Source organism: Pleurodeles waltl, chromosome 3_1, assembly GCF_031143425.1.
Source record: "Pleurodeles waltl isolate 20211129_DDA chromosome 3_1, aPleWal1.hap1.20221129, whole genome shotgun sequence".
Lineage (NCBI taxonomy): Eukaryota > Metazoa > Chordata > Amphibia > Caudata > Salamandridae > Pleurodeles > Pleurodeles waltl.
The window spans coordinates 658,061,804-658,083,054 of record NC_090440.1 but is presented as its reverse complement, the minus strand read 5'-3'; positions in this window follow the sequence as shown (position 1 = coordinate 658,083,054).

Genomic DNA, 21,251 nt, shown 5'->3' with positions numbered 1-21,251 from the left:
TATGATGACCAAGAGATACAAGGTTTTTTCATACTTACAGTAGTGGGGGATTCAAATTGTAATGCTCCAAGAAGCGCATTTAACCGACACAGAAGAGAAAGCATTGGAGGGGACAAGCATATTACACTTCATACTCAGCATTTGCGAGAGGAACATTGATTTGGATGAGGGCTGGGATCCCGTTTCAGATGCTGGACAATCTCATAGATCCAGAGGGCCGCTTTGTAGCTATTCGGGGACGGCTGGAGGGCAGGGAGTTAGCATTGATTAATGTATATGCACCTAACTCAGACCAAGGCGAATTCTTCACACGCATATCAGGCCAATTAGCAACATATTTACAATATCCCTTGGTGATGGGGGGGCTTTAATTACATAGCAGACCCAACCAGGGACCGCTCACCCCCCCCTCTGTGCGACTCCCCTTTGATGAGGGTGGAACAACACTTTTCGTCCTGGCAAACGAATTGGGGTCTGATAGATGCCTGGCGACGGTTGCACCATATAGTTAGAGACTACTCATATTTTTCTCACCTACAAGAGCTCCATGTTAGGCTGGATGTGTTTCTTTGCGTGCCAGAGATCTTTTCGCTTATATCTAATGCTGAGTACTTGGCCCACACTCTTTCCGATCATAACCCTCTCTTGCTTTCTCTGGGGTGGGGCTCGTCCCCTCCTGGCATCCCCACTTGGAAACTTAAGCCAGAATCATTAGAAGATGCACATTTTAAGGGGGAGTTGAAACAACATATCACCCAAATCTTCACAGACAATGAGGCCTCAACAAGTAGTCCATTGCTTGAATGGGATGTTTTCAAGGTGGTAATGAGGGGGGGATGCATAGCGGGAGCAGTGGGGGTTCGCAGGACTCTTCTCAGGGATACTGAGCAAGCCGAAGCTAAGTTGAGAGAGGCAGAAAAAAATAGACCTGAAAATCCACAACTCCTCACTGGAGCTTAGAGCAACTGTTGCAGAATGTGTGGAGCTTCTCTGATGCTTTGATTACAGAAATTATCTTACTAGGGCACAGGGAGAGAGAGACAAGGCGGGCCTGATGCTAGCTTGGGTGGTGTCACAAACTCATAAGAATTCAGCCAGACTTGACATATTATCAGACCAAGGAGAACATATATATGGCCAGAAACAAATTAATTCACACTTTATGACCTACTATGAATTTATATAGACGAGTGGACTCCGATATGACAGCGAATCTACGGATGCAACTTAGGGCATTACCACCAGAAATTGCAGAGCAGTTGGGTGGGCTATTACACAGCAGAAACTCTGGAAGGCTATTGGAGAGTTAGCAAGGGGGAAGACACCAGGGACGGATGGTTTCCCTATTGAATTCTACGCCAATTACATAGATTTGTTCGTTCCGAGGTTAGGTCCCGGAATACTAGCAGGGGGTGAGAGACACCAGATAGCCTTGTACACAGATGACCTACTGATCTTTCTGGAGGATATACACAGAGATCTACCACGGGCACAGCAGATGCTTGCTCAGTTCGGCAGGCACTCTGGACTAGGAGTGAACTGGGTTAAGACCGGATTGTTCCCTTTGAAGTCATCAGTGGCGCCCACATTGGGGTTGGGAATGGTCAAGTGGGTTCCAAGCTATCTTCCCTATTTGGGTGTTAAAATATTTCACGACCCACAAGATATTCTAGACAGTAATGTAGGGGGCTCACTGAGGTCACTACGATCTAGTATGGCTTTTTGGCAAACCTTGCCCTTATCTGTAGCAGGGAGGGAGCGATTCTTAAAATGATACTGTTACCACGTCTCTTATACCATTTTAATGTACCACCGGTGTGGATACCCAAGGCCATATTTAAGGAACTGGAGTCAATGGTCATTGCATTCCTGTGGGGTGGTGGACAGAAGAGAGTCGCTCTGGCCAAGCTTCAGAGACACTCCACGGACAGAGGGTTAGCGGTTCCGGATTTTGAAGCCTACTACTTGACGGCTCAGCTCCAGTGGTTGGCGCAACGGATTGCGAGTAGAGTAAAACCAGAGGCGAGAGTTAAACCATTTACCCCAACGGGGACTAGAATGTTTGAAGTGTTATTGGGATGCCCGGGCGTTGGGAGGCAAGACCCTCCAGAATTTAAAATTTTAACTCAATGCTGGAAAAGTTTCCTCCGGAAAATTAAGATTAGGAGCCCTTACTCCCCGGAGCTTCCTCTGTGGTCATTGCGGGGTGATGGGGGGGACTCCAGACTTGGGTAGAGGCTGGAATTCAGATGGTGGGAACACTGTTCAGAGAAGGGTCATTGATACCCTTTGAGACTCTCAGAGCAGAATTCGAGTTACCGAGAGGACATTTCTTACTGCATGGTTCACTTGCGGCCAGTATTCACAAGCATTGGCGTGTAGGGATGGGAGAGCCTTCTGCACAAACAACTTGTACATACTTGGTTATTTCTACCGGCAAATGTAAAGCAGTGTCAAACCTATACCGTAGGATTCAGGCTGACAGATCCCTTCCCTTGTCCCAACTTAAAACGACATGGGGGCAGGACCTGGGGACTGACATCTCTGATGGGGACTGGGGGCGCATCCTTGAGGGGTTCCCCAAAACGCCTCGAAATGCCAGATTCAAGCTTATTAACTTCTATGCATTGCATCGGGCATACCTCACTCCCGGACGGCTTAATAGGTACTTTGTAACGGAAAGTGTGGAATGCCCGAGATGCAGATTGGTGAGCACCGAATTTAAACACCTGTTCTGGGACTGTCCTAAAATGGAGGTATTCTGGGCGACGGTGTGCAGGATTGTGGCTAAAACTATAGGAAGGGAAACTCCTTTCAAGATGGGCCAACGCCTGCTTGGGTGGTTCCCACATGTTGCCAAGTACAAGGTAACCAACAAGTTTCAAGATCTGGCCTTTGTATTGGCAAAAAGGGAAATCGCGATGTCCTGGAAGAACCCAGAAGGCCAGAGAATACACCAACGGACAAGAGAATCGATAAAATGGGCCAGTTGTGAGGGGAGTGCTCTTCATAGGGAGGCCATGAGGGGACTGAGACTTCTGGAGGCGGCGCAGAGTTGGGAACTACTATTAGAAGCCCTTAGAGAGGAAAGCCAAGTAGTCACGGACCCTGACCAAAGAGTTACTAGATAGGCCACTGAGTCACATCTAAATCTCAACTACTTGGGGCTTCTCCTCACGGCTACAGGCGCAGGAGGTTTGCGTACGCTGAGGGAGGATGATGTCCTCATACTTAAGGAGAGGCATCTCATACCCCAAGCACGACACAGTTAGACGCACTGATGTTACTATACTGTACTGATAGGCTCACCTGGGGGGGAGGGGCTCTAGGGAGGGAAGAGGGGAGGGGTGGGGGGGGAGCTGTTGAGATCTTTTTTCATTGCTGAAACAAGATGTTAAGGAGCAGGATGGGACTGAGGCAATAGATAACAACATTATTTTGTATGGTACTGTATTATGTTTACCCACCAATGGTTAAATGAAAGAACAATAAAATTTGTTTAAAAAAATAATAATTCAAAGTCAAACAAACTTGATTGCATAGTGACCCAACAATTGAGAAATTGTTTGGCAGGTGGCGAAGAATGGGGTCACCAGCATCAGTGTGTAGCATGGCATAGTCCCCTCAAAGCCAATCAGCCTTGCCAGGTCAGAATCAGCATTGCTACGAAACATACAACTACCAAACAGGGTTATTACATAAACAAATGAGGAAACAAATAAAGATGTTAATAGGATTCACTGGTTCTCCAACTGGACCTCAAGTTGGGAATGTAACAACATTCTTAATGCACCTCAGATTCTAAACAATGTCAACTAAGTGTTATCAGCAGTAATAGTCTTTCAAAACAAAATCAGAGAGGTCCTGCTCAAATATCCGGGAGTCTTGAAGGTGTGCTTTGGCATACTGATCTACACAAGCAGTTGCCTAAATCATCATTGTATGCAGTTGTAATTTTAAATTATTTGGTCAGAAGTTACCTAAATTAAGTTATTTGGAGCTTAAAGAAGAGGCCAATACAAGGTCCCCTTCCTGTTATCTACTGAGAATACTGAACACATGCACGTATAATGGTCCACAATAACAGATTATATGTTTCATCAATGAGAAGCAATGAAAAAAAAAAACCTGGAGTTCCACAAAATGATAATATGTGTCAAAGCTGGACTTGTGGGGAGCACAAACTAAGGTGAACATTAATTAAAAGCACCAATACAATGCCTAGTAGGGATTAAATTGCGGTAAAGGCAAGCTGTAGTTCTACAGATGTATTGCCAGTTCACAAATTCCAGTGTTTATAAACTATCTTTTTAACATCATTGCTCACTGTGCAATCTGTGGTAACACATACCAAACATTTCTTATTGTCAATTTTAATTTTAGGGCCCCGTAACAACTCCCTGAGGAAATACCAAGCCCTTTTCCTAGATCATTTAAATACACCCTTCGGGTAACGCCTTTCTGACAGTTTATTAATCAGTGTCGGTTCTAGAAAAAAAAACATTTTTACAACAGTTTCTCCTGACCCTTAGAAATTGGCTGAATAGAAGGTTGTCCCATAGACAATGGGGATGATTGCTCAAGAATCTAAGTAAACTATTGCGCTCTCTTGGCTTTCCATATAATGCAGTATATAGTTTATTTACAGAGTGCTTAATGTCCAAAAAATCAATATCTTTGGTGCTGTGAGTTATCATAAATTGCATAGGCGGCATTCTGTCATGAAGCCACCTTAGAAATAGCTTAAATGTACAGGTTTCACTCATCCAGATCAAAAATACATCATCTATATAGTGTCTCTATATTGTAATGTTTTGAAGTTACGGGTTGGTTTTAGAGAAAATGTACTGATGTTCATGTATATAATACCCACATTCAGTTAGAAGGCTGCCCCGATCTTTGACTTAGAACTTTTAAGAGGTTGGGGATAATGACAGTCTTTCTGCCCCATCCCCCCCCGCCAAGGGCAGATAGTGAAAGTCCACTAGGCACCAGGGATTTTTTTTAAATATAGGGATGTGAGCTGCCATGTCCCTACCCCAACAAGTCTTTCAGCCCCCTCTCTCCAGGGGGGCAAATGGGGGTAATTAGCCCACTAGAAAACAGGGAATGATTGTTTTGTTTAATATAGGGGTGGGGACGGCCACGCAAGGGCATGGCTAGGTCCATATCCTAGGAATGTGGGGAAAAAGTATTTTTGTCCCCCCTGGAGAGGCAGATGGGGTAATTACCCCCGATTTAGTCACCTCACCCCCGGTGGTGGGGTTCGTGGGGGTGGGCAGAGAAATCCCAGTAGACAGTCTTTCTGTCCCCACTAGACACCAGGGATTTGTTTTTATATTGAGGAATGGGGGCTGCTATGTTCGCACCCCAACAAAAGCAACAGTCTTTCTGCGCCCCCACTGCCGGGGGAAATGGGGTAATTAGCCCACCAGAAACCAGGGAATGTTTTTTTCCTTTGATATAGGGGCAGGGGATGCCAAGCATAGGCATGGCTATGTTCCCATCCCAGGAAAATGGGGAAACAGTATTTCTGTCCCCCTCTCCCCACCACACAGGGGTGGGGGGAGAAAGCCCAGTAGACACCAGAGAATATATATACATTTTTAATTTTAAATATAGCAGTGGTGGGCTCCCAGCATGACATGACTATATCCCCACCAATGTAAATGTAGCAATAGTCTTTCTGTTCCCCCTCCCCTAGGGGTCAGATGGTGATTATTACCCCTGATCTGCCCCCAAATGAGACATAAAGCCCACTAGGCACCAGGGATTTTTTTTTAAATTATAGGGTGTGGACTTCCGACGGGCTAGGCCTTATCCCTACCCCAACTGCATGGGGCAACAGTCTTTCTGTTCCCCCGGGGGTTGCATATGGGGTTAATTATCCCCGATCTGTCCCGGAGGGGGCAGTAAGCCCACAAGACACCAGGGATTTGTTTTCTTTTTTTTCAATAGAGGGGTGGGGGCGGCCCATCATTGGCATGGCTATGCCATCACTACAAGTAATTTGGGAAACAGTCTTCCTGTCCCCCCGGTGGTTGATGAGAATAATTACACCCTCTCTTCCTCACCGGGGGACAGAAAGACCCTAGACACCAGGGAATTTTAATATATATTTATGGGATGGGGGTTGTCCACCTTGGGCATGGCCATAACCCCACCTCAATTAAATGGGGCACGTCTTTCTGCCCCACTTGGAGTAATTACCTCCGATGTGCCCCTCCAGGAGCCAGAAAGCCTACTCGATGCCAGGGATTTGTTTTAAATATAGGAGTGGGGCTCCCAGCATGGGCATGGCCTTGCCCGTGCTAAGTAGAGCAATAGTCTTTCTGCCGCCCCCCCCCAGAAGAGACCGATGGGGTAATTACCCCTGTTCAGCTTCTTGGGGAGGCAGAATCCCACTGTATGGCAGCAATATATATTTTCAATAAAATAATGAGATGGGTTTTTCCTATTCTTACATTATGCCCCACCCTCATCTCTAAAACCTCAACAGTCTGTTGACTCCCCCACTGACTAAAGGATCCTATCCCAATGGCAAGCAAAAGGGCATTTGAGTTTTTTATGTGCTGTTTTTACATATGGGCCAGGATAGTGTGGCTAACTTCCAATATCGTTCCACTTGCAAGGGTGAACTGTTGCACTTTTTGCACTTGGGTAGGCTGCCATCTAGAAAAACCTACAAGACCCAGACACTTCTGAAACCTAGACATCTGAGGAGATCCAGAGTTGTAGGCTTTGCATGCACCTCGCACCATTTTCTATTTTTGTACTTTTCAAAAATGTCTGTGGTTGGTAGGTTTCCATGAGTGATGGCTGAGCACAGCCCCAAATTCCAGAGCTACCCCTGTTGCTGATCTCTCCATCCCCATCACCATTTTTCTCCTCCCCCTCCAGGGGAATCCACAAACCCTGGACACTTTTGGTATCTTTAGTATGTTGCAAAACACGGACACAAAACTGGAATGGATACCTTATGTGAAAAAAAAGTTATGGAGTTATAGGACCCTCAGTGCCAATTACCCCAAATAGGCAAAAAAGGGATCAGCACTGGGGGTGGTGGGAAGACCCATTAACTAAGGGGTAAAGAAGATAGCGGATGTATGGTTCATAAAAAAGTTAATGTAAGAGAACAAGTACAAGGGATGGGGACCAGACTGCAGCGGGAGTACACATTCTTTGCAGTAGGCATATTAAACATTTGCGCTACCTCAGAGGAGTCAAAAGTGTCACTAGAAAAAAAACGATCTCTTTCCAGAAGGTGCTTTATTCAAAGTTATCTTTGCACTTTCATTGTTGTCTGAAAACTGTTTGATACACAAGGAACTTTGCAGTGCTTTTAAAAGCACTGCACTGCTATAAAACTGGCCACCAAGAAACAAAAGTGGGCTCCCACCCTTACAGCCTCCCTGGGAAATGCCTGATGCCTGGCCTTACAGATTTTAATAGGATCAAAACAAATCAGAGCACTGTACTTGGTGATGGGCAATTGATAAATATCTGCTGAAACCCTACTTCCACAAATTACTCTTTGTACGCTATATGGTTTTATCAGTGAAGCTGCATGTCAATGGGAACGTTTGTGGCCATTCCAGTTGAAAATGTACTGTCTGTAAATGACAGTACACTAACAAATCATACTTTAGTATTATAGTTAAAAAGCGTGAGAGTTTTTAAACATGAAATGAGAAACATTCCTTCCTCCACCCTGTTGACATTGCTGTTAGTGAACTGCATTCTTATTACACAAGGAGCAAATGTTTAGTGTATTAAATCAAACAAGATTTTTTTGTACAGCAGGGATGCTGAACTCACCTATTTCAAGGTGTCCTCATGTGTGATAATGAAGCAGCTAGCAGTCTGCGGTCTAGCGCTCATGCGTACGCAAAATACTAGACCTCGCACCAGGGCGACATAAAAGGAACTTAAACAGGCTGCAAGAGAGTGCTACTGAACTCTGAACAACCTGAAGATGCCACGCGTTCATCAGAAGTGTGGTAGAAAGCGAGATCTGAAAGACACAATGTCAAATGGCAGCCTTTCTTTCATTCTCTCAAAAGGTCAACCTCTACACCAATGGACACAATGGAAGCTATGAGTCACACGGCTACACATCTTGCTTGAAGCAACCAAAGAAAGATATGAAAGTGTGAAACAATTTGTCCAGCTTCCTTATGCAGGCAATAAGTGCTAAATAATATTATCAACATAATTAGTATGGACCTGAAGACAACTTCTAGGCTCAATTGGATAAACTTATCATGTACTTTTTGTTGCAAGCTAACCTAGATTACAATATATTTCTTCTACTCTGAATACATATCATCAACGAGTTGCAGCTACAATACAAGATTCAAAAGGCGCCAAGAATTAAGGTGTGCCACACTAGCACTAAGCTGAACTCGGAAGCACAGGCCTCCACAATGGACCCCTGTATCCACATTTCTGCAAAAATATGGTGGAACAGTGACTGCATCATCAGGCAAAGTGCCCAGAAAAGGTTATGAGGGGTTCTTAATGTTTTCACAGCAAGCACCACACACAGGTGTGCAGTAAATCAGACATGCACCTCACGCATCAGCACTTAAACTCTGAAAACAAGCAACATTTTGAATTATCAAGAGGGGGGAAGTAGAGAAAAACATACATCACATCAACCACATAAATAAAATAATTGCTTTAGCATACACATACTAAGTGCCTGGTGGCAGACGCAACTGCTCCGTTAGGAAATCACCTTTAACAAACGAAAAGATAAGATACCATGTTTATTATCTTTTTGTTCGTTAAAGGGGCGGGGCATTGGGGATGATGAGATGAGGGGAGTGCAGTGTGCACTACTCTTACTGTGTATGTATGTTTGGCCCGCCGTCTTGGGCTGGCTAAACATACATGCGCAGTAGGCTCTCTCCAGCCCGACAACACAGTCTGAGTCTGCCTGGTCACGCCCTGGCTGGGCGCTCCCAGACAATCCTGATGCTGCTGTGACCAGCGTTAGGCTTGGCCGCAGGGCAGACCCGGAACTTGCACCTTCCTGCAGCGACGGGAGAGGAGCGGCGGCAGAGAAGCAGGTAAGTGATTTTTTAACAAATGTTGTTTTATTATTTTGCTTCTGCACCTCCCATCCAACGCGCCGCCTGCCCAAACAAAGCCCGCAAGCCACTCCTGCCTGGTCGTAATATAAGGGCTGGAAATAACTGCTCTCGTTAGCACTGGCCTTATTTATTCATAATAACCCTTCTTCAGTCAAAGTTCTGACCATCACTCTTCAGAACAAAATCATGCATACTTGATTGTAAAAACACTGAATCAATACCATTAAAGGTATGATTCTGGACAGTCAAGCATCACAGTGTCCTCTGAGTCACTTTTTATATTGTTGCTCAATGGTAAAGGACCTCCAGTTATTTCACTTTCACAATGTGCATCAGCGCAGTATCAACAAATTATAGTGCTTTTGGTGCTTAAAAGTCAAACAAACTTGATTGCATAGTGACCCAACAATTGAGACATCGGTTGGCAGGTGGCGAAGAATGGGATCACCAGCGTCAGGGTTTACCATGTCATAGCCCCCGCAAAGCCAATCAGCCTTGACACGTCAGAATCAGCATTGCTACGAAGCATACAACTACCAAACAGGGTTATTACATAAACAAATGAGGAAACAAATAAAGATGTTAATGGGATTCACTGGTTTTCAAACTGGACCTCAATTTGGGAACGTAACAACATTTTTAATGCACCTCAGATTCTAAACAATGCCAACTAAAGTGTTAGCAGTAATAGTCTTTCAAAACAAAATCAGAAAGGTCCTGCTCAAATTTCCGGGAGTCTTGAAGGTGTGCTTTGGCATACTGATCTACACAAGCAGTTGCCTAAATCATCAACGTATGCAGTTGTAATTTTACATTATTTGATCAGAAGTTACTTAAATGAAGTTATTTAGAGCTTAAAGAAGAGGCCAACACAAGGTCCCCTTCCTGCTTATATACTGAGAATACTGAACACATGCATGTATAATGGTCCACTACAACAAATTATATTTTTCATCAAGGAGAAGCAATGAAAAAAACAAACCTGGGGTTCCACAAAATGATAATATGTGTCAAAGCTGGACTTGTGGGGAGCGCAAACTAAGGTGAACATTAATTAAAAGCAACTATACAATGCCTAGTGGGGATTCAATTGCGGTAAAGGCAGGCTGTAGTTCTACAGATGTGTTGCCAATTCACAAATTACAACATCTAAAATCAAATTCCATTGTTTCTTAATCAGTGTCGGTTCTAGAAAAAAACATTTTTTTACAACAGTTTCTCCTGACCCTGAGAAATTGTCTGAATGGAAGGTTGTCCCATAGACAATGGGGTTGATTGCTCGAGACTCTAAGTAAACTATTGCACTCTCTTGGCTTTCTATATAATGCAGTATATAGTTTATTTACAAAGTGCTTAATGTCCAAAAAATCAATCTCTTTGGTGCTGTGAGTTAGCATAAATTGCATAGCAAGCATTCTGTCATGAAGCCACCTTAGAAATACCGTAAATGTACAGATTTCACCTGTCCAGATCAAAAAGATGTCATGTATGTAGTGTCTCCATATTGTAATGTTTTGAAGATAGGGGTTAGTTTTAGAGAAAATGCAATGATGTTCATGTATATAATACTCACATTCAGATAGAAGGCTGCCCCCTATCTTTAACTTAGAACTATTAAGAGGTTGGGGATAGTGACAGTCTTTCTGTCCCCCCTCCCCCCAAGGGCAAATGGAGTGAAAGCACACTAGGCACCAGGGAATTTTTTTAATATAAGATGTGAGCTGCCATGTCCCCACCCCAACAAGTCTTTCAGCCCCCCTCTGCAGGGGGGCAAATGAGGGTATTTAGCCCACTAGAAAACAGGGAATGATTGTACTGTTTAACATAGGGGTCACGACTGCCACGCAAGGGCATGGCTAGGTCCATATCCTAGGAACATGGGGAAACAGTCTTTCTGTTCCCGCTGGGGAGGCAGATGGGTTAATTTCCCCAAATGTTGTCCCCTCACCCCCGGGGTGGGAGAGAAATCTCAGTAGACACCAGATAATGTTTTTTTTTTTTAAAGTTCAATATAGGGGTGGGGGGTCCCAAGCATGGCATGGCTATACTCCCCCCCCCCAAGTAAATGGGGCAACAGTCTTTCTGTCCCCACTAGACACCAGGGATTTGTTTTTTTTTATTGAGGAATTGGGGCTGCTATGTACGTACCCCAACAAAAGCAACAGTCTTTCTGCGCCCCCTCCCTCCACACCCAGAGGGAATGGGGTAATTAGCCCACCAGAAACCAGAGAATGTTTTTTTCATTTAATATAGGGTCGGGGATGCCAAGCATGGGCATGGCTATGTCCCCATCCTGGGAAAATGGGGAAACAGTCTTTCTGTCCCCCTCTCCCCACCACACAGGGGTGGGGGGAGAAAGCCTAGTAGACACCAGAGAATATATATACATTTTTAATTTTAAATATAGGAGTGGTGAGCTCCCAGCATGACATGACTATATCCCCACCAAAGTAAATGGAGCAACAGTCTTTCTGTCCCCCCCCTCCCCTTGGGGGTCAGATGGGGCTTTTTACCCCTGATCTGCCCCCATGTGGGGCATAAAGCCCACTAGGCAACAGGGATTTTATAAAAAAAATTATAGAGTGTAGGCTTCCAATGGGCATGGCCATATCCCTACCCCAACTGCTTGGGGCAACAGTCTTTCTGTTCCCCCGGGGGTGGCACATGGGGTTAATTATCCCCGATCTGCAGTGGAGGGGGCAGTAAGCCCACAAGACACCAATAGAGGGGTGGGGGCTGCCCATCATTGGCATGGCCATGCCGTCACTACAAGTAAATTGGGAAACAGTCTTCCTGTCCCTCTGGTGGCAGATGGGGATATTCACACCCTCTCTATCTCCCCGGGGGGCAGAAAGACCCTAGACACCAGGGAATTTTAATAATATTTAAGGGATGGAGGCGGTCCACCTTGGACATGGCTATAACCCCACCTCAATTAAATGGGGCAAGTCTTTCAGCCCCACTTGGGGTAATTACCCCCGATTTGCCCCTCCAGGAGCAAGAAAGCCTACTCGATACTGTTTTAAAAATAGGGGTGGGGCCTCCCAGCATGGGCATGGCCTGCCCATGCTAAGTAGAGCAATAGTCTTTCTGCCCCGCCAGAGGAGACAGATGGGGTAATTACCCCTGTTCAGCTCCTTGGGGAGGCAGAAGCACTGTATGGCAGCAATATATATTTTCAATAAAATAATAAGATGTGTTTTTCCCATTCTTACATTAGGCCCCACCCTCAGTCTGTTGACTCCCCCACCGACTAAAGGATCCTATCCCAATGGCAAGCAAGAGGACATTTTAGCTTTTTTGAGTGTTGTTTTTACATATGGGCCAGGATAATGTGGCTAACTCCCAATATCGTTCCACTTGCAAGGGTGAACTGCTGCACATTTTGCACTTGGTTGCGATCTAGAAAAACCTACAAGAGCCAGACACTTCTGAAACCTAGACATCTGAGGGGATCCAGAGTTGTAGGCTTTGCATGCACCTCACACCATTTTCTATTTTTGTACTTTTCAAAAATGTCTGTGGTTGGTAGGTTTCCATGAGTGATGGCTGAGCACAGCCCCAAATTCCCCAGCTACCCCTGTTGCTGATTTCTACATCCCCATCACCATTTTTCTCCGCCCCCTCCAGGGGAATCCACAAACCCTGGACACTTTTGGTATCTCTAGTATGTTGCAAAACACTGACACAAATCTGGTATGGATACCTTATGTGAACAAAAAGTTATGGAGTTTAGGGAACCTCAGTGCCAACTACCCCAAGTAGGCAAAAAAGGGCTCAGGACTGGGGGTGGTGGGAAGACTCAGTAACTAAGGGGTTAAGATGATAGTGGATGGACGGTTCAAAAGAAAGTTAATGTAAGAGAACAAGTACGAGGGATGGGGGAATAGCCATAGTATAACGCGACCAGACTGCAGCTGTTTTTTCTGCAGTATCCAAAAGTTCTTTCTGCGAGGCTCTTGTGTTCAGAGAGAATATACTAAAATTCAAACGTTTAATGGACTCTTACTCTATCGCCCACGGTGGCCTAGCCCGGATTTTATGCAGACAATCAGTCCTCTTCCTAAGTCTAGCATCCACTCTACTAATTTCACCGTTTTGTGTGATTTCAACTTCTATTTAGAAGCCCTTACTGATAGAGACTCTGAAAATCTAATCAATACCATGTCCAGTTTGGACTTAGTTCAAGTTGTAGCTGCCCCAACTCAAGCTGCAGGCCATACTTTAGATGGTATTTTCACTGATAATCCCTCTATTAAGGTTACGGCATCACTGCCTTTAACATGGTCAAACCATAGGGCAGTCATGTTTGAAATAGGACTATCTTGTAAACTTCATACCTAGAATGCCTCTCATCAAGCTCCAACAGGTTGGCATGGAAAAATTTAGCTATCCAATTTAAACTAGCTCTAATTAAGACTCAGTCCAAAGCTCCTAATGACCTAGACCTAGCAGCACTTGAATACACCAACTGTGTTTGCTCAGTGGTAAACCACAGAAAAACGTTATCTACACATGGTTCTCAGATAAACTTAGAGCCCAAAAACAATTCTGTTGTGGACAGGAACGCAGATGGGGGGCTTGTTACGCAGGCAAATTAAGAGACAAACACAAACACACAATCAAAGACTACAATACTTTGATCCAAGAGGAAAAATCCCTGTGTTTTACACAAAAGATTGGATCTTCAAAGAATTCTGCTAAAGAACTTTTTCTAACAGTTAAGACAATATCCAACATCATTGTAAAAAAACATCAGGTGGCATCAAGCTTTATGCAACACACTAGCAAGTTTTTTCATGCTAAAGTAGAGGATGTCTATAATAATTTTTCTTCTAATACCTACTGGGTCCCGGTGACACGTGACAACTTGTGTCCAACTTCAGGTGCAGAAACTCTCTGGTCTTTCACTCATCTGACTACATCCCAGGTCTTAACTTTATTGAGTTCCATTAAATCGGGTTCCCCTTTGGACCCGTGCCCGCCAAAAAACACTACAATTAGTATAGGAGATTGTAGGAGCTCATCCCACTAATACCTTTAACTAAATGTTCAGCACAGTCTACTTCCCCAAACCATGGAAAACACTTATCTATTCTTCTTTTTATAAAAAAAAACTGAATCTTAGCCCGCTGGTCCCTAGCAGTTACCGACCCATCTTGCATCTCCCATTACCAGCAAAATTGTGGAAAAAGCCATGAGTCAAAAATTAACCTCCTTTATTAACTCGAACCAGGTGCTTGACCCACGCAATTTTGGTTCAGGAGTGAACACAGCATCGAGTCAGGCCTGATTGTGGCCGCAGAGGAACTAAGAACTACTCTTGATTTGGGAGGTAGTGCTGCCCTCATATTACTAGACCTCTCAGCGGCATTTAATACGGTCAATCATGACTTGCTGATTGGCCGTCTCCACATATAGGGAAGCAGCACTTTTCTTACTAAAATGTTTCCTATCTGATCAGAACCATTTTATTGCCATGAATGAGTTTCCTTCTAATCCCTTTTCCTTACTGTGCGTGGCCCGACAAGGGTCATCCCCGAACCCTACACTTTTTAATATTTATATCACACCTCTGGTCAGCCTCACCAAAGGCTTTGGTTTCTCTCTAATATCATATTCTGATAATACACAAGTCACTGTCTCAGTGTCTAGTAATGTCAAGAATACAGCTACCAAATTTAACAATTGCTTGTTGGAATTAAGCAATTGGATTCACACAACTGTCTCAAGTTGAACTCAGGCAAGACTGAGGTGCTCCTTTTTGATAATATCATATCATTCTGGTCCCCAGCTTGAGGGGCACAAGCTGTGGCTACTCTTCCAATTCTTGTTAAGAAAATTAGGAATTTTGGTGTGCTATTCGATGAAAAACTGTTCTACGAAGATCAAACACAATCAGTTACCTCTGCATCCTTTTACACGCTTAAGATAATCAAGAAAGACCTTCCTTTTATTCCATTTGAATTGCAGAAGACTATTGGAACTAATCTTGTCCAATCAAAAATAGACTTTTGCAAAGCTCTCTACCTGAACATGAAACACAGACTCCTCAACAAACTCCAGATACTCCAGAATGCAGCAGCCTCCATATTACTGGCAGTTATTAAGTATCAGTCAGCCTTACAGGCCTTACTCAAACTCCATTGGTTGCCAATCATTAACGCATTGCTTTCAAAGCCCTCTGTATCATCTTCAAAGCTCTTCGTGGCTCTGGCTTGAAATACCTGAAGTTACGTTTCACTAGGTATATCCCCTCGAGGACATTTCGCTTAACATACCCAAAATCGGACGAGCTTCCTGGAGTCATAGAAGTTTTATAACCGATGCAGCTAAATTCTGGAACAGCCTTTTCCTCATACTTAAGTCAATGACCAGTTTTCTCTCATTTAGGAAAGCTCGAAAAACATGCCTGTTTGTTAAACAGTAAGGGCCTTCTTTCAGCAGAAATCATCTTTCAGAGCAGTAGTAGTGCCAAGAAGCTTTTGAGCATCTGCGCTTTATAAATTTACATTACATGATTATCTGTAATGGATGAAACAAAGGAGAAATTCAAAACTGCCTATTGTGTGAGGCCACTAGATAGCCAGACAAACTTGAACCCTGCAAACTAAAGAACAGAGAGACCTTTGAATCATTAAGTGCACACAACTGCCCCGATCTCAATGAAGAGTAACTTCAGGTGACAATGGTTGGCATTTCCAAATATCAGGAAGCTGAATTTCTTAGAACTGTTGATGCAGTCATTAGAAGGTTCGATAAAATGATGGCCACATATGCATACTGAAATCAAGATCAGCAATCTGCTGCTCTTCCAAGAAGAACAGCAATTCTCCCAACAGGGAATTATAGGATACAAGTGCCTAATGCCATTGTGGCCCATGTCAATAGGCAAAGGGAATAATTAAAGAGCACCATCCAGAAGATACTCTGAATATGTACCAAGCAAAGACAGCTCAAAGTTGATACATGCTCATTTTTGCAGTCTCTGTGGTGCAACATCCAAACCATCCCTACTGATTCATTTTCATCCTTCCCCACTCAAGCCATGAGCTCTGACCTCACTGATGCACAAATGAGACATAAAGAGTGTGTCAGCACGTTAAGCTCATAGGTGGGTATTCAGGTGCTGATTAATATCAATAGCCCTCCCAACAAATGTTGTCCAAATCCCTCATTTCTGAAATAAAAGTAAGAATTGTAACTGTCTGCCGGGACGAGTTCTCCCGGGACGAATGAAGCATACTATGCAAAAAATAATGGTTCAGCTGATATGGGGGCACCATACTCTGGGACAGAGAGAACAGAATAATAAGACAGAAATTGAGAGCAGCCAAGTGGGAGGGAACGCAACATCAGCCATGCCAGTGCCCAGTCTAGGATATAATGGCTAATTACAGATTAATAAATGTTAAAATAGGAGTTTTTTGTGAAATTAGGGCGGTTATATAGGAGAGAGTTATCTCTAATATTGATGATGGAATTATGTTTATTTTCAGGATGATATTGTGGATGAAAATGATTTCAATAAGAGTTTAAAGAGGACCATTTGGTGACACTTTTTGGTAAGATTGTGATCTGTACTAGTTGATTCAGTATTAATTGGTGATATGGTGTTGTAGTTAGTAATTGGATTTGGTATGTTTTTAGATGGGACGTGTGGCGTTACATGGATGAAGGATTGATATCAACATTTGTGATGAATGTAAGTATTGTTTCCAGTGATGAGGCAGCAGCATAATTAGGATGTTTAGGTGTATGAGAATGGATTGAGTTTGATTTTTGTTTTTTGTGATTGCTTTGATTAGACCCCTATCGTTCTAGTCCTGATGAAGACCCTGATGTGAGCTCGGATTTAGCCCGTGATTTGGATGGGTCGAAACGTCGATGATAATTCTTTGAGCCTGGGTGCAATGATTTCTTGTGACAATATTGAGGATTGATTATTTCCTGTCTTAATGATTCAATATGGTGAAAGTTGAAACAATAGGCTCTATTTATGTATTTGTTTGTGAATTTATGTATTGGCTGAATGGACTTTTCTGTCCTCTTTCTCTGGTAATCACGTGCACTTTATTCTGAGCACTTTATTCTGTCCTGTATATTTTTAGGTTGAGATAGGGGGTGCTTTTAGACTCTTGGATGTTATTGACTTATTATGTATTAATCATAAATTATGTAGTTTCTTTTCTAAACTTATTATGCTGTTGTGTATTAATATTTTTTGTGTAGGTGAATCTCTAGAGTGGGCATTGTAGTCTTTTGATAGTGCCCAGTCTAGGACACTTCCTGAACAACCCAATATCCGTAAAGGGCTGGCAGAACATTCTTGACAGAAAAAGCAGTTGTAGACTGTTAGAAATGGGGTTTTTGGTTGGCAGTCAGGTTGCCCTCTGTCCAAGCGAGAACCCTCACTCTAGTCAGGGTAAGTCACATACATCCAAAATCAGCCTGTGCTCACCCTCCGGTAGCTTGGCACGAGCAGTCAGGCTTAACTTAGAAGGCAATGTGTAAAGCATTTGTGCAATAAATCATACAACACCATAGCATGAAACCACAAAAATACACCACACAGTGTTTAGAAAAATATATAATATTTATCTGGGTATCTTCAGGTCAAAACGATCAAAGTTGCAATACGAATTTGTAAAGATATCACTGAAAAGTGATATAAAGGGTCTTAAGTCTTTAGAAAAGGAAACAAAGGGGGTCATTCCGACCCCGGCGGTCCTTGACCGCCGGGGCCGGGGTCGGCGGGAGCACCGCCAACAGGCTGGCGGTGCTCCTGAGGGCATTCTGACCGCGGCGGTATGGCCGCGGTCAGAACCGGAAAACCGGCAGTGTCCCGCCGGTTTTCCGCTGCCCTGAGGAATCCCCCATGGCGGCGCAGCTTGCTGCGCCGCCATGGGGGATTCTGACCCCCTCAGCGCCATCCTGTTCCTGGCGGTTTCGACTGCCAGGAACAGGATGGCGGTGCAGGGTGTCGTGGGGCCCCTGTGGGCCCCTGCAGTGCCCATGCCAATGGGCCCCACGACACCCCTTACTGCCATCCTGCATGGGCATGGGCACTGCAGGGGCCCCCGTAAGAGGGCCCCACTTTGAATTTCAGTGTCTGCTTAGCAGAAACTGTAATTCGCGACGGGTGCTACTGCACCCGTCGCACACCTTCCACTCCGCCGGCTCCATTCGGAGCCGGCTTCCTCGTAGAAGGGTGTTTCCCACTGGGCTGGCGGGCGGCCTTTGGCGGTCGCCCGCCAGCCCAGTGGGAAACCCAGAATGACCGCCGCGGTCTTTTGACCGTGGGACGGTCTTCTGGCGGTTCCCGCTTGGCGGGCGGTGCCCGCCGCCCGCCAAGCTCGGAATGACCCCCAAAGTCTCTTTCAAACACAAAGTACCTGGTTTCTGGTGGAAAATCTCCTCAGAGGGCCACAGGAGAAGAGGTGCGTGGAAAACTGGTGTGTGCGTCTATTTCTCCTCAGCACACACGGACTTGCGTCGTTATTTTCCACGTGGGGAGTCAGGCGTTGTTTTCCGGCGCGCGGACCATCTCTTACTGTGGTTTGCGGGGAGTACCAGATGTCCCGGGTCTGTGCGTGGATTTTCCTGCTTGTTTTCCGGCTGCGCGTCGTTCTGCGGGGCTGCACGTCGAAGTTTCGATCTCACGGCAGGCGTCGCGTCGATTTCTCCTGCGGAGTCGGGCGGCGTTGTCCTTGCGAGGCCGTGCGTCAAAGTTTTGATCTCACGGCAGGCGTCGCGTTGATTTCTCCTGCGAAGTCAGGGCGGCGTTGTCCTTGCGAGGCCGTGCGTCAAAGTTTCGGTCGTCCCGAAGCCGTCGCGTCGATCAGCGTCGGTGGGCAGCGTTTTTCTTGCCGCGGAACAAGCTGTGTGTCGAAAAGTTTGGCGCACGGAGCATCCAAGAGGAAGAGAGAAGTCTTTTTGGTCCTGAGACTTCAGGGAACAGGAGGCAAGCTCTATCCAAGCCCTTGGAGAGCACTTTTACAGCCAGAGAAGAGTTCAGCAAGGCAGCAGGCCAACAGCAAGGCAGCAGTCCTTTGTAGAAAAGCAGACAGGTGAGTCCTTTGAGCAGCCAGGCAGTTCTTCTTGGCAGGATGTAGTTTCTGGTTCAGGTTTCTTCTCCAGCAAGTGTCTAATGAGGTAGGGCAGAGGCCCTGTTTTATACTAAGTTGTGCCTTTGAAGTGGGGGTGACTTCAAAGAGTCTCTAAGAAATGCACCAAGCCTCCTTTCAGCTCAATCCTGTCTGCCAGAGTCCCAGTAGGGGGTGTGGCAGTCCTTTGTGTGAGGGCAGGCCCTCCACCCTCCCAGCCCAGGAAGACCCATTCAAAATGCAGATGTATGCAAGTGAGGCTGAGTACCCTGTGTTTGGGGTGTGTCTGAGTGAATGCACAAGGAGCTGTCAACTAAACCTAGCCAGACGTGGATTGAAGGGCACAACAAGATTTTAGTGCAAAGAAATGCTCACTTTCTAAAAGTGGCATTTCTAGAATAGTAATATTAAATCTGACTTCACCAGTCAGCAGGATTTTATATTACCATTCTGGCCATACTAAATATGACCTTCCTGCTCCTTTCAGATCAGCAGCTGCCACTTCAACAATGTATGAGAGCAGCCCCAATGTTAGCCTATGAAAGGAGCAGGCCTCACAGTAGTGTGAAAACGAATTTAGGAGTTTTACACTACCAGGACATATAACCACACAAGTACATGTCCTGCCTTTTACCCACACAGCACCCTGCTCCAGGGGTTACCTAGGGCACACATTAGGGGGGACTTATGTATAGAAAAAGGGGAGTTCTAGGCTTGGCAAATACCTTTAAATGCCAAGTCGAAGTGGCAGTGAAACTGCACACACAGGCCTTGCAATGGCAGGCCTGAGACAAGGTTAAGGGGCTACTTAGGTGGGTGGCACAACCAGTGCTGCAGGCCCACTAGTAGCATTTAATCTACCTGCCCTAGGCACATGTAGTGCACTCTACCAGGGACTTACAAGTAAATTAAATAGTCAATCATGGATAAACCAATCAGTAGTACAATTTACACAGAGAGCAAATGCACTTCAGCACTGGTTAGCAGTGGTAAAGTGCCCAGAGGTCAAAAGCCAACAACAACAGCTCAGAAAAAATAGGAGGAAGGAGGCAAAAAGTTTGGGGATGTCCCTGTCAAAAAGCCAGGTCCAACATGACCCCCTACCAGCCTAAAGCCAGGGGAGAACAATCACTATCCTGATGTACTTCCCTGTTTGAGGCGACAGAACAAGGACTCAGGCCCACAACAGCAGGGGCATACTCCAGTTCTTCGCCTTCCTGACTCCAATTGGATCCCTCTGTCCATACTCTCAGGGCGCACTAAGCCAACCCATGGGGAACCTTTCTCCTTACCTGCGGATCCCATCTGTGCAGCACCTAACCTTACTTTGCTCACAGATGTATCCCAGGAGCAGGATAGTACCACCAGGACCAACACAGTGGTGTTGCCCACTCTACCCCCGGGGTGTGACACTTGTCCCCTCCCCAGGGATAACTCTGTCCACCCGGACAGCAAGCCACAGTGATTACTGACAGCTGCCAGGGATGAGAGCCAGGCCCCAGGCCTCTCAAAGCTCTCCAATCACTGTGGCTGTGGAGAGTGGGGGGCGGTAGTCCCAGGTGCTGGGCACCCTTTAACCACTCTCCCTTCTACCAGGTCAGGGATGACAGCCTGAACCTGGTCCTCCCCTCTGGGGCTCTGTACCCTCCCTCCTGGAGCGGTACCCCCAGAGTCCAACATGGTCAGGGTGCTTACAGACGTCACCCTGTACCATTCCTCCACCAGTGCAGGGCTGTTAACCTGCAACTGGCCCTCCAACCTGGGGTCTGTACCTTCAGGTTGGACTAGGGCCCGGGGTGAGGCTTCCCTCCCCCTGCCCTCCCTTCTGGGGTCCAGCACCCTCCAACTAGGAGTGGCCTCCTCAGAAGACAACATGGTAGGGGCACTGTTATCAGTAGCCCCTCCCTCCAGGTCCAGGGGGACACACTGAACCTGGTCTTCCAGCCCAGGGTCTGTACCTTCAGACTGGATCACTGCCTGGCAAACCAGGACTTCCTGGGAGGCACACCTACCCCCCACCAGGTCAGAGTTTAACCTCTGCACCTGA